This window comes from Quercus suber, unplaced genomic scaffold, assembly GCF_002906115.3.
Source record: "Quercus suber isolate HL8 unplaced genomic scaffold, Cork oak 2.0 scaffold_318, whole genome shotgun sequence".
Classification (NCBI taxonomy): domain Eukaryota; kingdom Viridiplantae; phylum Streptophyta; class Magnoliopsida; order Fagales; family Fagaceae; genus Quercus; species Quercus suber.
In genome coordinates this window covers 760675-781357 of record NW_027069773.1, presented here as the reverse complement: position 1 = coordinate 781357, position 20683 = coordinate 760675, and the positions used below count along the sequence as shown (strand labels likewise).

Here is a 20683-nt window from a genome sequence, read left to right as displayed (position 1 = left end):
AGTCACAAGTTCTTTGTAAACTCAGAATTTGGTTCGTAGTTGGTGATGAAATTGGACATTTCATTTGCAAAGACTATAACATATCAACTAAGGTGATTTGTCTTAGTCATGGAAGTGGTAACTTCTAGTTGATATGTTGATATGTTTTAAGAATTAAAACATATTGAACTGGACCACTGTGAGATTTATTATTCTCCTAATGACTGTCAATTGAATAATAAATCTCACGACTTTCATTTGCATGAACTCTTAATCTTGAGAGAATAATGGACCTGATCATGAAGTGTAAGTTGCCTTGATATATCAAAAGTGAGATCTAAAGTAACGGTCAAAACCTCAGTATATTGGGCAGCCACATTTAGTGTTGATGGAACATATATTCTCAAGATGAAATTCATAGTCTCTTAACAGAGATACAAAATATTCCCTTGAGATAAGTTTAATGGTTTTGTTATTCAGAGAGTTAGGCCTAACCACTTTAGTAAGACAAAAGTATATATTTATGAAATTGAATTTCATAAATATATGATGAATAACTTAAAAGGATTAAGCCGGATACTCAAGGATTAAGATGTAGTAATTCACAAAGTGGCAGTCTTCATTCATGACTTTGTGTTACTACGAATATTTTATGAAGGGGTTGCATGTATAATAAAGTCTTGAGATATAATTTATTAATAAGGCCTAGAGTGCAGTTATATTTATATAGTGGTATTAAATATAATTAATGGTAACTTTGGACTTGTCAAGAGTTTATAGAAAAGCGCAATGCCCATTGGAGCTAGAGTCTTATTTGTTTCTTTTTAGTCCCACTCCAAGCCACATACTAAAGCCCAATTGGGAAGGCCCAAAAGGCTAGCCCAATTAGATAATCAGATATATAGAGAGAAACATATAGATTTTAATATGAATAATAATCTAAAGTAATTGGTATGTATGTGAGTGTTGGACACTCTTCAATTCTCTATAGAAAAAACTCATATATTTGATTGAGAGACCACACATCTTGGGCGTTAATGGAATTGGAGTGAAGATTGAAAGTCTTCTCAAGAACTTCTTAATTTTTGGTTTTGAATTTCACTGCTTCAAGGTACACAATCTTACTCTCTAATTCTGAAACTTATATGGCACATGTTGACAATTGTGAATGAAGTAGATCCGTCAATTTAATTTTTCCACTGCGTAGACTCTTGTTTCCATCAAATGGTATCAGAGCAGTCTTCAATTTCCAATCTGTTTAACATGTTTTGTGAGTTTTGGAATTAGAGATAATAGTTTCATTATGTTAGAAGATTATATGTGTATTTAATTTTCTGCATGGTTGTTGAAACTATGATTTGATGAAAATTGAAATTGATGTTATAATGTTGTTTAAATTTGAATTTAATTAAGTTAAATTGAACTTTAAGGCTATAGCATCAATGAAATTCAGTTTTGACATCAAATTCTTCTTTGCTTGCTAAAGATTTTGTTTGATGCCAAAAACAGAGTTTGGCTTTGATACCATGTTAAATATTATTATTAACATAATGTGTTATATCATGTTGTATATGCTAAAGTGGATATGGAAGAAGAAGCATAGAATAAGAACACTGAGAACATAAGGTTTACGTGGTTCAACCTTGACGGCTACATCCATGAAGGAATCCCTTAAGGGTTACATCTTTATTGTGTAAGATTGTAATACAATAACCTGTGTTACAATGAATCCTAACATAAGTATATATAAGTGACTAAACCCTAGTACAAGTAGGAATGGGCTTGGGCCTATTATATTGGGCTAATATGACTAATATATCTCTAACACTCTTTACCCCTTATCCAACTCATCACATACTAGACGTGGGAATCATCAAAGTGGACAGGGAGGTTCGAATAAAACTCTCTTATCAAGGCAGCCGGAGGAGGGTGATCTACATCTACAAGAGGCAACCAACCCCTACACTCAAAGTTCCTCCTAATCTCCCCATCAAGCTCATCTAGAATCATCTTACGCTCAACCCAAACAGACCTAAAAATGTTAAGCTTCTCATAGTTTTCTTGGTTTTTCTCAAACCTAAACCTATCACTGTTGAAAGCAGGGGTTAAGGGGGTGGAGGTTTTCTTGTTGGCTCTAGTCTTCCTAACCATAATGCTAAAGGTTGGAAAGGAAAGACAAAAACAAAAACCAAAGAAAGAAAACAAAGAAAACCAATGGCAAATTGCATTAGAGAGGGTTAGAGAAAACAATATAGAAAATAACAATCTATATGATGCATGACATGAATGCACATATGATGCATGCCCTCATGCATTGAAATCTGTTCAATTTTACTTTATAAACCAACAATTGACTTAAACATAGTGTTTAAGAACAAAAACCCCAAAATTTGAAAAACCCAATTTCAAAATCCCAACAAATAGATCAATTTATCATTACACTAGTTAGATAATATCATATAATGACATAATCAATCAATAACACAAGGCAATTTCATCAATTTTAGCCCAATTGAACAAAATCCCTAATTTCTTAAACTTTCAAGCCCCAGAATTTCAAAATTTTCCCAAATCACAAAATTAATCAAATTAATGCATGGAAATCATGTTAATAACATGCAAGGACAAAAACCCATTAAACAAAATTGATTAAAAACAACTGATTTGATCAAAAAATCCTAAACCCTTAATCTGAAAATTCTAAAGGAAATGCATGAAAAATGCATGAAAAATGCGATTTCAATGGAAAAGAAGGGGTAAAAAGGTCTTACTTGCACTTGAAGACAAAAACACTTGAGAAAATTTAGGAAGAAAATGACAAAATAGGCTCAGATTGGATCGGTCAGTGTAGAATAATGAAAGAGCTTTTGAAAAGATTTGAAAAGTGTGAAGAACACATGAGAGAAAACCCTTTTTAAAAACTCACAGTTCGAATTTCGATCGATCCAGCATTAATTGAGCACCGATCGAGCCAAGCAGATTCAAACCTAAATTTTTATCACATTTTCGATCGGTCGAGAATTAGATTCGGTCGATTGAAAATCTGGAAAAAACAAATTTTTGAAAAACAAAGCATTTTAATGCAAAATCTCCTCAAAGTAAATTGTTTTATGAATGAAATGCATGATTATGAGATTAAAAGTTTTTCAAAAACACTTGAATTCAACCCAGATCTCCCAAAAACAAGTTTTTTAACCAATTTGTCATCAAAAACTCAAACATTGAACACATTTTGCATTAAAATCAAGGAATTCTTAATCTTAGATAGCCACAACAAGATCACACACAATATCATGTACTAAGTTTAGCAAGGAATAACTTGTGTAGTGTGTGCAACTAGCAATAACATGAGATACATGTGAGATGATAAGTAAATAGTGATCCATCACAATTTCTACAAAATTCATCACATAAGTTTGAAAGTGACTATCACCTAAAGTGTTACATCATATAACTCTCACATCTCCCAGAAAATAAGCTTGCAATCATATAAGTTTCTTGTTTTGCCTCATAATGTACACACCAATTTTAGTATTAATCTAAGGCTACACCTTATGTTCTTTTTGTGTATGTGCTATGCTTTCTTGAGTACAAAATCATACAATATGCACTAAGGTGTTCATGATTAGCTAGTAAACAGTGGTGAGATGGTTATTTATGCATTTCTCTTAGGATTTTTTTAATCCTTACAATCAAAAGCATGTGACTTTAGAATCAAGATCAAGTCATCAAAAACTATAAACAACTCTTACACAGCATGCACTACAAAGCTACAACTAGTAAAGTGTAGTAAAATAAACTCATCCAAGTTAAATAAGGTACATAAACATGTTACATAAAGATAATATGGCCAGCCTTGATTACAAGTCCAAGAAAAATAATGCAAAACACATTTTTCCTTCCCTTTGTTTTTTATTTTTATTTTTAATTTTTAAAAGGAAACAAAAGAACCTATCATGAAATGCATGAATGTTATGCAATGCAAATCCTAGAATAAAAAACAAAACAACAAAAGGAGAAAGATCACAAAGAATATTGAGATGAAGCACAAGGATCATGAAAGCCAAAGATGACCAGGGACACAGAATCACACCAATTACTTGACGAAGTGTCTCAAACTTACTTCTATCAAGAGGTTTGGTGAAGATGTCAGCATTCTGACGTTCAGTAGGGATATATTCAAGAGTCACAATTTGAAGTGTCTTTCTGATCATGTTTCTACTCATGCTTTTGTTGATTTTATTGATGTCTGTGAAACTCTTCGTAAGGAATTATCTAAATCTTTTAAAATTTCTAAGAAATTTAAAGAAGAGTTAAAATTGGCTAATCTTGAAAAAAAGGAATTGATTGTTAGATTAGATGAATCTAATAAAAAGAATGAATTATTGAAAAATCAAATTTTCTCTCAAGATGAGAAGATGAAAAGCTTGGAACAAGAATTATTTGAATCTAAAGCTAAAATTGAAAATTTGACTAGTACCAAGCCTGCTGTTGATAACAGAAGTGTTTCTATTTCTCTTAAGCCTAAAACTAAATAAGTTTATATCCCTCCTTTCAAGAGGAATAATAAAGAAAAGGCTTGCTTTGCTAGGTTAGACAAATGTAAAAGTTCTGATGTAGACACTGAAGTTTCTAAACCTATGTCTAAACCTATTGTTAGAGAGCATAAGAAATCTATTTTTGTGCCTACCTATCACCTTTGTGGTGTTGTTGGTCATATTAGACCAAATTGTTCTTTGTTGAGGTAAAAACCAAAATCTGAGAATAGATTTGCTGTTAGGAATACTGATGCTCCTAAATTTATTCCTGTTTGCCACTTTTGTGGTGTCCATGGTCACATTCATCCAAATTGTTATAAATTGAAATTTAAGCATTCTATGTTTCAATCTAGGATATGTGATGATATTTCTCCTGCCGTAAGTCCAAATAAATTGTTTCATATGCTTTTGAAAATTTTGAGCTTGTTGGCTTGTGAAAGGAATTTGCAAGACTTTAGTCTTTCTCAGAAGATTGGTATAATCCCTCAAATACACTCTGCTTCTCATAGATTTTCACCTACAAAGCCGAAGACTAGTGCTATATGGGTGAGAAAAGATTCTCCAAGGTGAGTGTTGCTGACTTGTCCCTTATTTAATTCTTTTAATTGTTTGTGGACATGTCTTGTTTCTGTTTTTAGTTGTTTTTTTTTTTTTTTTTTTAAAAAAAAAAACCCCATTAACCATCCACACTAATATCAAGGTGTTGAATGATGCCGTTTCAGTACCATCAAGTTCAGAACCATCCACATTGATTCGTGAAACTCGACAAGAACAAAGTGAGCCTAGTTCTTCAACTGAACAAAAAGGTACCTCCACATCTTTGGTTAAAGGTCCATCTTCTAGAGTAAAGTTAAATCACCCTGGCACAAACATATTGGGTCGTCTGTGTTCGTGTAAAATAATCTGCAAGTGCACAGAATCGTAACAAGTAGTAAAGTTTTTTTTTTAGAAAACGAATGTCAAACCCATAGGGATTAACTATGTTATTGAATACCGAAATTCACTAAATAAATTACTATTTGGAATGAGAATGTTAGGTTCTAAAGACTTAGGATTTAATGTATTTAGAACTCTAATGTGTAATGTTGGCAAACCATGATCAAAACAATATGTTTAGTCTTTTTTAGGCTTGCTCAAAATTGTGTAATTCATGTAAAGTTGGAATTGAGAGGCTGCAGATGTATTGGTGCATTTCGGCCTGGCTCGATCGATCGAAGGTTAGACTTGATTGATCGAAAGTTGGGCAAAATGTTTTTCTGCAGAATTTCTAACTCAGCTCTATCTCATTAAACGTTTTGGGTTTTATGTTTTTGCCCTAGGTATATAAGGAAAAACCCTAGCCACGTTTTAAGAATTGCTCTGGTTGTATTATTGCTCATATTTTGCAGTTTGTGTGAATCTTTTGTGAGATCCTTGAGGAGCTTTCCTTCACATAAACTTAGGGTTTTCAAGGTAGAGATATTATCAGCACCTTGATGATCAACTCGGTTGCTGCCATTGGAACTTAAAGAAACACAAGCAGGAATGCTTGTACTTGATTGAAGAATCCAAGAAAGAAGGAGTCTGTGGATTCGGAGCTTGCACATGGTCATGTTAGTAAGTTCTACTGGTGGGTAGCATTAGGAAGTCAAGCGTGGGTGCTTGTAAGTCCTTTTGTATGAACTTCGATTCTTTCATATAATGGATTCAAGTTTACCTTGAGGATAGCTAGGTTAAATCTTCCCCAGGTTTTTTATCGGTTTGGTTTTCCTAGGTGATCATATCTTGTGTTATTTACTTTTCTGCTGCTTTACATTCTTAATATGATTGTTTGATTGTGATAACTTAGATTTGTATAATTTGACTAAGTTAATCACTTGACTAATTAACTAGGTTAATCTAGTTGGGTTAAGGGGTCTAAAAACCGTTTAGAGAACAAAAGAAACACTTAACAAGGGTACTGAAGCCCAGGAAAGCAAATGAAAAAAATAAATAAAATAAAAGAATGAGAACAAAAATAAAGAATTAATTGAAGAAGCCCATGTGCAACTTACAGATGGCCATTTCTGTCTTCGGAGCCTGTCTATTTATAGATGAAGTAAACCATAGTAACCCAAGTTGGGTAAAGTTAACTCAAGTTATTTTGTCGGTAGAATTTTGTAGAATCTTGAACAGTAAAAGTTTTACTATTCATGAATTGTAGTCTGTTTGGGAATCTGTCAGGAAACGCGTGCTAGTGAACAGTAGTGACTTAAAAATCTGTCTGTATTTGTCTGGACTGTATTGGATTTGTCTAGAAGTTTTTTACACATGCTGGTAAATAGTGATTTGTCGCCAGTGAATAGTAATCTGTTTGGTGAATAGTGATTTGTCGCCATTGTCTGCCCAGTTGTCTGTCTGATCATTTTGTCTTGCTTAGCATATCAGTCTATATCCGCATAATTATCATAACATAGCGGATTAGAGTTGTCCTCATACTGCTCATGCTTATGGAGCACTCCATAAGTATTACAAAGAGCGCAATATGAAATAAGAAGGTAAATAGGAACACAATCCTTTGCTGTCATTAGTCTGGGATCCTTAGCAATTCTTCTTTTCCCAATAAGCCTTCTTACTGAAGGTCTTGGACCATACACAGCTATCTTGTTAGTGTAGCCATATAAGTTGAAGTCTCTGTCCAATTCTTTCTGTACTTCATAAATCTTGTTACTCATGAAATTAAACCATTCTTGGGCCAGAGCACCTGGATCCTCAAGTGATAAATAAGTATCTCCTGTATACCAGTTGTATTTAGGGGTACATCCCCAATCATGGATAAGGACCAAAATCTGTACTGGCTGAGCTTCCATATAATAGCTAGTGTCCTATACTGGAAAAGTACTCCATATTACCATCTTCATATAATTAAGTCCTCCAATCTGTGTTGTTCCTTCTTAGATGACTTTGGGGAATAAACTAATCTGAGCTACAAAAGTTATGATTAATTTGCTAATAAACCCTGCTTCTAGCATTTCAAATAACCATAAAGGATCATAAATTACTAGATCCCCTGTCTCTGTATTGATAAGTAATCCTAGATATGGATTGTATCTGTCACCAGCTCCTTCATAAACTCTGTCTGCTTCTCCAAAGCTTTCATACCATGTAGCTTTATGAGATAACCATGTATCGTCTGTCATATCTTCTGTTCTGATAAATGCTATAGAGACTAGAACTTTAAAAAGATACATCCATTTGTCATAAGAGCATGTCAAAGCTCTATAAGTTAATATATTTTGTTGGATTTCGGGAGGTAAAGTTCTGATGGCAAGTCTCATCTGTTGTTGTATCTTAGGGTGGAGCCTTGAAAGGCTTGTACCCAAAAGATAGCTTTTTAGAGATTGTGATTTTGTCTTTGTGGAGCTTGAATCTCCATCCTCCTTGCCAGGGAGTTGACAACTGAGTGCTTCAATAAATGCACCAGTGCTAACAAGATGTAATTCCAAAGCTTGAAGGGTCTTTCTGAATAAGGGTTTCTGTCTGAGGGTTAAAGCTTCCTGTAAATTATCAAGAAATAGTTTTATATGAAGAGGAAGGTCTGTAAATTCTCCATCCTGAAATATGAGATCAGTACAAAGCACTTTTTGCAGAATTACACTTTTTTTACCACATGAATACATTGCATCTGCTAGCAACGTATCCTGAAGGGATACTGTCTCAATTGAGACGCCTTCATGCCAATTTGAAATCCTTACTGAAGGCTTTCGAGATTTGGGTTGCACCGCTGGTGCCTTGCCCTTTCCTTTCATGTCTACCTAGAAGGTTCTTTTACTCATAGTAGTCTACAAATGGGTTTTAGGAAAAAGATTATGTTTTGAAATATGAATTTGGAAATAAATATTTTCTTGCAAAGCTTTTGTAAGATTTATTTCAAAAACTGTTCTGTCAATGTCCTTTTGTAAAGTCCTTTTAAAATGTTTTATAAGAAAGTCATTTTTAAGATTTAAATCATATATAATAAAACAAACTTTTTTCTATACACCTTTTTGCTCTTGCTGAGTAGTGGTATAAGAGTAGTCATGATGAAGTCTTTCAATATTAGAGGGGTTGGAATTTAAAAACTTTACAAAATCTATCATGAATCTATCCATTTTATATGTGTCACTATATATCTCATTCTGTGAAAATATGTGAAATAATGCTTCTCCATAAAGTCTTTTATCAACTGCTAAAATAGTCTGGGGAAAATCTGTTAGAGACTTATAATTAATTCTATCTGTCAAGAAATTAAATCTGTCTTTACTCAAGAAATTATCACAATTAATAGCTTCTTTAATGATTAGTATAGGAGAATCTGTCAAGACTTCATTTGTTACATGAGTATTTGAGATTACTACAAAGGGTGCAAGAATGCCATCTATTATAATTTTGTTTGGTACCTCTGTCAAACTGTCAGTTCGTTCAGTTCAATCATATTGACTTGTAAGCATAGTCCTATCTTTTGTTCTAAATTCTTTTTCATAAAGTTTTTGGACTATTTTTTGGATTATATGTTGGTACCTATGTAGAAGAGCAACGGGGAAATAAGAACGAACCTCGATCTCTGGATGAATCTCTGTCGCTATGTCTTGTTTAACCTTTTTTATGTCCTTTTCTATTAATTGGTGAACAAGTGATATTTCTGTCTCTAAAAATGACAAACCTCTTTTAGTTCTATAGATTCTTTCTTTATTAGTATCCTGTAAGATAGTGACCTTATAGGGGAAATCAATTTCTTTTGTGATAAAAGGTAGGATGGAATTTAAAGGTACATTAGTTACATTAGTTTTAATTTCCTTAACTGTTTCCACAAAATAATTTCTTAAAATAACTTTGGAAGAAAGATCTTTAATAACTTCAACACATATATCTTTAGATACATTAGGTAACTTATAATTAATTAATCTAGTGGCTTGAGTTAATCTTTCTTGTATACAACTCATGTTATGAGTAACTGAGTCTGTTAATATGATTTCTGTCGAAGAAAACTCTTTATTAATTACTAAAGTGATTTCTGTATGCCATTTTTGAAAGATTACTCTGTCGATTAGTCTCAAGAAATTCTGTTTATTACTGTCATTGTCCAAAATATCTTTTTCCAATAAAGGGGGATTTATCATGGGTTTAGGAAATTCTTTCAAATTTATTATTTCTGCAATATTCTATTCATTTATATCTATGGAATTATCTTTTTTAATCTCTTTAATTTCTTGTTTTACTATTTTTGTTTCTGTCATTAAGTCTTGTATAGTTACAGGTTTTGTATCTACTGCCTCTTGTTTTATATTTGCCTTTTCTTTGTTAACTTTAGATTTTTCTTTCTTTCCACATTCCGTGACATGGTGACCATTTTTCTTACATTTAATACAAGTAATAGGTGTATCTATGGAATCTTTTAACTTTAGTAAATAGTCTCTTTTATCTGTTAAATGACTAGGTAAATTTTTTATCAGTTTTATTATTATATCTTGTTGTTTCCTTTTTCTTTTGCCGACCTTAAATGGGTTGGTCGATCTTAGTTCTTTCTTTTTCTTAACTTGATCTATCTCTTTTTGATTAACATTAAACATTTCCATCAATTCATTTAATATGTCTTTTTCAAATTCTAATTTACTAATTTGTTTAGCAATTTTATTCTGTCTGCCACATTGTTTTTTAGTATGACCATAATTTTTTACATTTATGACAAATAGTATTGTTATCATGTCTGTCAATTTTCTCATTATCTGATAACTCAGTAGTATTTAAAACTGCTATATCGTTTCTCTCACCAATATCTAAAGGTAAATTTAAAATTTCTATCTTTCTCGTTAACTCTGCCAAACTATCATTTTGAGTGTATATTATGGATCTTTCAATTAATTTTAGTCTTTCATCAATTTTTTTCTTTTAAACTATCATTATTATCAATTTTCCATCTCTTGTTGACTACTTTTGCTTTTACTACACTATCACTATTTTCCTTTTCTTCATTATTATTAGTTTTCCTTCCTTTGTTGACTATTTCTTTAGCTTTTGTTCTTTCTTTTTTTTCTTCTACTTCTATCTTCCTACGTAGAGATTCTTTTAAAGTACCATTTTCTTTTAGCATGTCTCTTCTTATTACTTTCCCTACATCTTTTTTTGTCTCTATCTTTTCACTATTCTGTCTTTCAATCATCTCTTTTGCTTTATCTTGGTCTATTACTATGTCATCTTTCTTGCTATTTTGTCTTTCCATTTTGTCTATCATTTCTTTTACCATTCCTTTTTTTTTTAATCATTCCTTTATCTTCTGTACGTGTTATTTTTTCCTGAACTAGCCCATCTTTCATTTTATTAGTCTTTTGTCTTTCATTTTCTTCATGCATAATTCCTATAAGACTAGTTTGTTTCTTTAGTTCATCCTTTTCCTTGTCTTTATATGTTATAGATATAGCTTTGTCAGTTGCTTTTAAATTATCTATTAGGCCATCCTTTTGTCTACTATGCCAATTATTTGCTATAGTATTGGTTAAAGGTGATCTATGATGGGGTTCAAAATCTCTTTTGTTTTTTAAAGGTGAATTTAAAGCTTTCAATCTTTCATAGAGGTCCAAAAAACTATCATTTTTCCTTTCTACTTTAGTACATGTAGTAGATCTTTCAGTATTTTCTATAGATTCAAACTTTTTATTAATCATGTCTAAAAATCTATTATTGTGTCCATTAGTCTGTCGATTGATTTTATCTCCTGTTAAAGTACTCCAATTATTTATGTTATTATTATAGTTATAATCATCAATATCACTATCAGAATCAGAATCTGTTTTATAATCCATATTACTATTTGACCAATTATTGTGTGTGTCTCTCATGCTATAACCTTCATCATAATCTATATCATCATAGTCCATGTTTTAAATTAGTGTGTGCCTAACCTAAGTGTGAACAAGCAAACAGATGATGAGCTGATAAATGTATTTGTTTTCTTTCTAAGCAATTAATAATTACTGGCGGAACTATTACTAACCACTAGTGTCCTTGCTATCGGGACCACCTCCTCGGGAAACTCCATTGCGGGACCACCCAAACAACGCCACTTAAATTGTTTTTTTGCCCACCAATGACAGCTATTAACAACCTATCACTTAGAATTTATGGTGAAAATCTTTTAAAAATGACCTAGACATTATACTAATCTTGTTCTTTTTAGGTAATACTCGGGATTTCTTCTTGACAAAATTGTAACGACCATTATTGTTTGAGAAATTTTTTTAAAGTCTCTATTGACGCATAATTAGGGCCTTAGGCCATGGCCTAAGTGGCGTATGGTTGGGCTGACTCTGAATTTGGGCCTGGCGATTGCCTAACCTTTTTTTTTTTTTTTTTATAAGAACCTTTTTAACTGTTGGTATAAGTCGAAAGTTCACGTTTCTCCATTTAGGAGCTAAGATATTTATTTATTTGAGAAGAGGAGATATTTATCTTGTAACACATGTAGATGATTATTTTAAAAATCTGTCTATCAGTTTGTTATAAGTTATGACTTTCTCTTCCCTCAGTGGAATTATTACTCTACGACAAATTCAAATGAAAATGCTAAAATAAAATAAAATAAAATATTTACACGGTTAATGTTATGAGTGATTATTAGTAAGTAAAAAAGTGACATAAGTTATTGAGCCCAAATGAAAACTAGTAAAAATTTATTACCTCAACCGTTCATAAAAATATTGTAAAATTTTTTATGGTGGTAGCATTATACCATTCAAATATGTAGTCAACAATATTAGGTATTTAGGACAAAACTTACTTTTCAGGCTTGATTGAAATTTCTACAAAACGTGGAGGATTATCGATTTCTTATACCTTGAAGGTGCTAGTGTCATTTATTTTAAACGAAAGGGATGTCGGCAGAGCATGTGTACATAGAAAAATAGGGAAGGTAATTAATGCAAGTTGTTTCTAAAGAAAAAAAGACTGCATGCAATGATGTTAACTGGCCTTGAGACCTTTCCAACTCTGTGTAAGTTTAAAGTTCACGGTTCTACATTTAGGATCTAAGACTTGAAGCTCTTTCACTTTGGGATTTCTAGGAGCTAGAGATATGGAACCAGAACGAACGAGGTTAGGGAGTTCCATGCCAGTTCCTAGTGTTCAGGAGCTAGCAAAGGAGACACCAAGCACAGTCCCGCCGCGGTATGTGCGTTATGATCGTGAACCTCCCATCATAACTGACAACACTTCTTTACCCCAAGTCCCAGTCATCGACATGCAAAGGTTATTTTCCTTAGAATTTATAGACTCAGAGTTGGAGAAGTTACACTATGCAAGCAAGGAATGGGGTTTCTTCCAGGTTATCATCTCTCTCTCTCTCAAGAATATTTATCACGCATTTTGGGAGCTTAAAAGCACGTTCTAAAACCCAAACTCTCTTTGGCAATAGCAATTTTTCTTTTCTTTTTTTCTACAAACACTCATTTTAAACTCAAGACACCGTTTCATAACAGTTTATACAAACATACCCTTAGAAGTGAGGAAACTATACCCATGTACACACTCTATATATACGTAGTGTCTTAAAAAGTCTGAAGAAAGATCAAAATAATTGGTAATTAGGGGTGGGGGGAAATTGGGGAATATATATATATATATATATATATAGACACACACAAACATACACAAGGAGAAGGACAAATGATTTGGTGAAAAAATGTCACAAGGTTTTTTCTTCGATCCATTATGGGTTTATAAAAAAAGGCATACTCATGTAAAAGTCATTAAATCATACTCCTATATAAGAAAAGTCACATGGCTAAGCAGGTCATGTAATTAAGAATGCACATAGATAATTTATCAATTTGTCACTTAAGGACAAAATAGGCTTTTGCCCTTTTCGGGAAAATTAATTAGCTTTATACCCCCTTTCTTAAACTAAATAGGGAAATGCCCCTCTTTTAAAACTCGATTTATGATAAATCAAGATAGAAAAAAAAAATTCTGAAGCCCTATAGTGGCGTTTTAATGAGCCTATAGTGACATTTTTAAGAACTATAGTGATGTTTTTTAACTCAACTTCAATGAAATTGAGTTATAGGCAATTTTTTTTACCTATAACTAGATTTCATTGATGTCGAGTTAAAAAACGCCACTATAGGTCTTAAAAAACGTCATTATAGGCTCGTTAAAATGCCACTATAGGACCTAACTCAATTTATCATAAATCGAGTTTTAAAAGAGTAGCATTTCCCTACTTAGTTTAGAAAATGGGGTATAAAGCTAATTAATTTTTCTGAAAAGGGCAAAAGCCCATTTTGTCCTGTCACTTAATTAATGAATTAAAGGAATTTTCATCAAAACCACATTGGAGAAAAATTCTTTGGATGAAAATTCTACCAATTATATTCTATTAAGATTTTAAAAAAATGGCATCCTATTTTATTTCAATTATAGTACAAGGATAGTTGATAGTATGAATTTTAAAGATACAAACTTGATCAGACCACAAAGATGGGAGGGCATAACAATGTTGTTGTTGTTGTTGTTTTTTTTTTTTTTTTTTTTTTTTTTATTTTTTTAATATAAAAAACTATTTGAAATATATGGTTTAAGTACAAATAAAAAATTGAAATGTGTTGTGAAATTAATAAATCATGGGATGAGCACTTCATTGGTGGAGAAGGTGAAAGTAGGTGTTCAAGAATTCTTTAATTTGCCAATGGAAGAGAAGAAGAAGTTATGGCAATTACCAGGAGATGTGGTGGGTTTGGGCAAGCTTTTGTTGTGTTTGATGAGCAAAAGCTTGATTGGGGATATATGTTCAACATGATTACGATTCCAACCCATCTGAGGAAGCCTCACTTGTTCCCTAAGATCCAATTCCCATACAAGTCTCTCTCACTCTCTCTCTCTCTGAAGATATTTTAAGTCTTTTATTTTTAGAAAACAAAATTGTTTGTTCGTTTAGACCCCTTAAACCAAATTGTTTAACCTAATTAATTAACCAAGTTGATTATTAGGTTTATTATTCAGATCTAGATTACAACAATAAAATACCATGCAAAATAGCAGAAAAGTAAATAACACCACGATATGATGACTTAGGAAAACCGATGAAACGAACTGTTTCAAGTTAAAAATCTAGGGAGGATTTGACCTAGCTATCCTTAAGGTAAAGCAAATCCACTATAAGAGAGTTGCAGTTTTTCCAATCATATTTAACCCTAAATCTATTGCTACCTCATGTAGTAACTTACTTACACGATCACGTGTAAGCTCCAAATCCACAAACTCCTCTTCTTGGATTTGCACCAACACAAGCACCCTTGCTTGTGACTTTGAGATCCCACTAAAAGGTTTCAGTTCACCATCAGTAATTATCTTGATGCAGCAACTATGTTCTACCAACGCTTAAATATAGATCTTGATCTAGTAGATTCTTGTGTAATTAGAAGGTACAAAACCTCTCAGATCTCATAAACAGTAACACACAAGTCTTCCAAAAGTCTAAAAAACATAGCTAGGGTTTCCCTTTCATATATGGAGAAGTTGGAATGAAACCTTAAATGTTTTCACAAGCTTGAGCCTGTTTTGAAAATCTACAGAATTTCTGTTCCTGCGATTTTCGTTCGGTCGAGCCTAATTTCTCAATTGGTTGAGCAAGGCAAAAACTCTCTTCCTTTTCTGTAGTCAACTAGACTTGAACCTTGAAACCAACATTTTTAAGCATTGCCTAACACCTAGATTAGGCATGTTTTGTTCTTGGTTTGCTAACACAATTAAAATATGATTCTAAGCATTTAAACCTAAATCTCTAGAACCTAACAATCTCCCCCTTTGGCAATCCGTGACAAAATACACATACATAATGAAATGCTTAAATTACATATCAGCCCAAATACAAGATATTGCCCTAATACAATTCTTACACAACTACTAACTATTAGTTGCTAGAATAGATAACAGCTTGTTAGGTTCTAAGTACTTAAGCACTAATGTATTAGAACTTTAATTTGTATTGTTGGAAAACCATGATCAAAATAGGTTTTTAGTCTTGTTTTAGACTTGCTCAAAGTATGTGTTTTATGTAAAGTTGGAATCGACCTGCTGTAGAATTCATTGTACAATCCGGTTTGGCTCGATCAGTCGAGAATTAGACTCTACCGATCAAAAGTCGAGCAAAATGTTTTTTCTGAAGAATTTCCAACTTAGCCTAAGCCTATATGACGTGTAAGGTTTTATGTTTTGCCTTAGGTATAAAAAGGAAACCCTAGCCACGTTTTGGAGGTTGCCCTGTTACTGTTTGTGTGAATCTCTTATGAGATCTGAGAGGTGGTTGCCTTCACACATCCTTAGGATTATCGAGAAGGAGATTTCATTAAGAGCTTAATGATCATTTAGTTGCTGTACTAAAGAGCTTAAAGATATACAAGCAGGAGTGCTTGTACTTGTTGGAGAATCCAAGAAAGAAGGAGTTCGTGGTTTTGAAGCTTTCACGTGGTCGTATTAATAAGTTTTCTACATGAGGTAGCAATAGGAAGTTAGTGGATTAAGTCGCTATTGTAAAACTTCGATTCTTTCATAGTGGATTCAGTTTTACCTTGAGGATAGTTAGGTTAAATCCTCCCTAGGTTTTTTACCAATTTGGTTTTCTTGGGTGATCATATTTTTGTGTTTTTTATATTCTGCACTTTACATTGATATAATATATGATTGTGTTAACCTAGATCTGAAATTTGGACTAAGTAATAATTTGGCTTGCTAACTAAGTTAATCCAATTGTGTTTTAAGGGGTCTAAAAATAAACAAGTGGTATAAGAGCAGGTAGCTCTCTTGTTATAGATCTTTTGATCTCTAAGCTGATCCTTGACCCCTGTTGTCATGGAACACAGACACTCTCTGGTTATTCCTCCTTACTTTGATAGGAATAATTATGCTTATTGGAAAGTAAGGATGAAAGCATTCCTGAAATCTATTGATGAGAGAATCTGGAACTCCCTTAAGTACGGATGGGAGAAACCCATTACTCCTGTGAGTGAGTGGCAAAATTCTCAGAAAGAAGCAGGTACTTTCAATAGTAAAGCTATGAATGCTATTTCCAATGCTATTTCTATGAAGGAATTTAAGAGAATCTCTAATGTTAATGTTGTTTATACTGCGTGGAATATCCTTCAGACTGTGCACGAAGGCATAAAGGCTGTCAAAATTAATAAGTCGCATCAATTAACATTTAGATTTGAGAGCATTAAGATGTCTGATGATGAATCCTTTGTTGAATTTTATGCTAAACTTAATGAAATTGTTAATTCTGCATACAACTTGGGTGAAATCTATGATTAACCTAAAATTGTTGGGAAGATTCTTAGATTTTCGACTGAAGATTTTAAATCCAAAGTGACTGCCATCACTGAGAGCAAGGATGTGAACTCCATCTGTGTTGATGAACTTGTAGGATCTCTTCAGTCCTATGAGTTGGACCTACCCAAAACTAGCAAATCCAAATCAATGGCTCTTAAGTCAGTTGATGATGTTGATGTTGGCAAATTTGATGATGAGCTCTTTGCTACAAAGATTGCTTACCTTGCCAAGAACTTTAGGAATTTCCTTAGAAACAACAACAGAAGGGCAAGAGGTAAGAACAATGCTAAACCTAGAAATTTTAGGAAGAAAGATCCCACTAAGGTTAACAACACTAAAAAACCTAGAGAAAAAGTAGGTCAATCTTCTAATAATTCTATGGGTTCTTAATGTTTTGGATGTCAAGGGTATGGTCACATGAAATCTGAATGTCCTACATACTTGAGGTCTAAGGGTAAGACTATAGCTGTAACCCTTAGTGATAATGAAGTTTCCGATGATGAGTCTGATTCTGACGAGGATGGAAACTTTATTACTTTCACTGCTACTGCTGTAGTCAATGAAAGCGTGTCTGTTGAAGAGAACCTTTCTGATGGGGAACTCTTTGAAGATACAGATCTTCAGAAGCCTATAATAAACTTTGCAAAGTTGCTGCAAAGGATGCTATGAATGTTAATCTTGGCTTGAAGAAAATTGCATCTCTTGAGTTTGATAAGGAAAATTTTCTTGTGAAACTATTTAATGCTAATGAAATTTTGAACAATGTGAAAACTAAGAATATGATTTTGCTTGATAAAGTTAAGAATTTGGAACTTGAACTATCTATTGCTAAAGAACAATCTATTAGGTCGGCAAGCTCTAAACTTGATCACATGCTGAGTGTTCAAAAGTCTTCCTTTAACAAAACTGGTTTAGGTTTTGTAGAAAACATCTCTGTGCCTGAACCCCATTCTACAAACTTTGTTCCTTCCTTTTCCTCTGAACCCCTTGTGAGTAAGGTTGTGAATGAGACTGTTAAACCTATAGAGGTCACACCTCCTAGGAAGAATAGGGTTGATCTAAAAGAGTCTAAACCTAAGGAGTCTACCCTTTCTAAGGACAAGTTACATGGTAAGCCTGCTTGGGTTTGTCATTTTTGTGAAAAATCTAGACACATTCATTCAAACTGTTTCAAATTGCAAGCTGCTAAGCAAGCAAATAAGCCAAAAGTGTCTGTGCCTCAAGCATAGGACCCTATAGTACTTATTGGTGAATTGGTAAAGACTCTTAACCTTTATTCCAATCTCGGAGTTGGAAATCACTCTAATGTGAATAAGAACTCCAATGTTCGAGGTGCATCTAAAAAGTTTTGGATGCAAAAGGCTTAATGTAATTGAGTATTTCTGACATGGTCCTTGTGCTTCTTTGCTCTACCCTTTGTGACCATTGTTATTTATTGCTTTTTTGTTTTCTTTTTGTTTCTAGAACTTGCATTGCATAACATTCATGCATTTCATTCTAGGACTATTTTTGTTTCTTCTTTTCAAAATAAAAAGAAAAAATAAAAAAAGAAAAAGGGAAGCAAATTGTGTTTTGCATTATTTTCTTGGATTTGAAATCAAGATTGGCCAATTTATTTTTGCATAATGTGTTTATGTACCTTGTTTAGCTTTAATGGGCTTTTTTCCTTGCACTTTACTAGTTTGAGCTTTGTAGTGCATATTATGTGGGAAAGATGTTTATAGTTTTTGATCACTTTGTCTTGATCTTGAAATCACTTGCCTTTGATTGTCAAACTTGATCCTTTTGAGAAAGGCAAAAATAACCATCTCACCACTATTTATTAGCCAATCATGAACACCTTAGTGTATATCGTAAGATTTTGTACTCGCGAAAGTGTAGCACATGCACTAAAAGAACATAAAGTGTAGCTTTGGTTTAAATGCTAAAATTGGTGTGTACATTATTGGACTATAATTAAATCAATCAAATAAAATTGGTGTGTACATTATCCCGGCTATTTTAATAAGTTTTTGCTTAATTAAAATTGGTGTGTACAATATGAGGCAAATCAAGAAACTTATATGATTGCAAACTTTTATTCTAGGAGATGTGGGAATTATATGATGTAACTCTTTAAGTGATAGTCTCTCTCAAATTCTATGTGATGAATTTTATAGACTTTGTGCTTGATTTCTATTTACATATCACCTCACATGTATCTCAAGCTTTTGCTAGTTGCACACACCACACAAGTTACTCTTTGCTAAACTTTGTACATGTTATGGTGTGTGATTTTGGTTTGGCCAACCAAGTTTGAAAATTGCTTGAGTTTTATGCAAAACATATTTGATGGTTGAGATTTTAAGAGAATGGATTGGAAATATTAATTTTGGGAAAACTAGGTTTCAAAACATGTGTTTTTGAAAAGCATTTCATCTCATACTTATGCATTTTATTTATAAAAATCAATGCTTTGAGGAGTTTCTGCGTAAAAATGCTGTGTTTTTCAAAAATCTGATTTTTTGAAAATTTTGATTGATCGAACCTGTTTTTCAATCGACCGAAATTACGATTAAATGTTTTGGTCAGCCTCTATCTATTTCAATCGGTGCTCGATTGGTGTTGGATCAATCAAAGCATTTTCGACCGATCAAATCTATTTTTCGATCGATCAAAAATCGTGTAGAGAATTTTTTTAAAAACTGATTTTCACGTGTTCAAACTCACTTTTTCAAAAGTTTTTTAACTTTTTCTCTCTCTATACGACTCGATCAAGGCTCCAAATCAATTTTTTGTTGTTTTCCTCCATTCTTTTTGCAAGTTTTTCTCTCCCAAGGCCGGTAAGACCTTTGTACCCTTCCTTTTGCATTTATTTTCACTTTTCATGCATCAAATCATGCATTATTTGGGAAATTTCAGACCTATGAAATTTTGGGGGTTAGTTGATGAATTAAGCCTTTTCTTTCACAATTGATCAATGGGTTTTTGTTGGGGGATGGTATAAACATGATCTATGGTGTTTAATTTGATCAATTTGATGTATTGTGAGAAATTGAAAATTTTAGGGCTTGAAACTACCCGATTTGGGGATTTTGTTCAAATTGAGTTTAATTAATGAAATTGGCTTGTTGGATTGATTAATTTGATCATTATAAACTGTATTCTAACTTGTGTGATGATCAATTGGTCAATTTAGTACAAAGTGAACAAGTGGTTTTTCAAAATTTTGGAGTTGTTGTTATAAACTCTATGCTTAAGCCAATTTTGTGATTCTAAACTTAAATTGCACTTGTTATCACTGCATTAGAACATGCATCATGACATTTATCTGTTCATACATCATATAGATTGTTATTTCTATATTTTTTTTGTGCTAACTTGCAGTCTGCCCTTAGTTTTTCTTTTTGTTCTTTTGGTTCTTTCTCTTGTGTCTTTGTCCTTACCCTAGCACCATGCCTAGGAAGACTAAAGCCCATAGGACATCCTCCTCTTCTTCTACTCCATCCTATGTGAGCATTTTTGTATGCTCTTGTTACAGATGCTCCTATTAGTTTTCCTCATTTGTTTCTTCGTTATTTGAACGAAGTTCATAGGAGTTCCTCTACTGCTCATGCTCTTTTTTACCTTTTTTTCATTCATAGGATTTTGTTGTTTTTAGGTTTAGATGACTTTCCCGCTTCTGAGCCCATACGCATTATTGCTCCCATAGATGCCACTTTTCATAGACAGAGGGCTGCTCAGATGAGAGAGACCTCTAAACACCCTCGTGTTGAGCCTTCTAGTACCGCACCCCCTCCTGCTTCTACAGGTACTACTTCTGGTGAGGCATCTGCTGATCTTGTTGGTACTGCTGCTGCTGCTATTCCTCT

The 20683-nt window shown here is 33.0% G+C and overlaps 1 pseudogene; it reads left to right on the top strand.

Annotated features, from left to right (window-relative positions):
* The first annotated feature begins 12582 nt into the window (after positions 1-12582).
* The window catches only part of LOC112039399 (protein SRG1-like), a 36009-nt pseudogene continuing 27908 nt past the window's right edge, over positions 12583-20683 (top strand).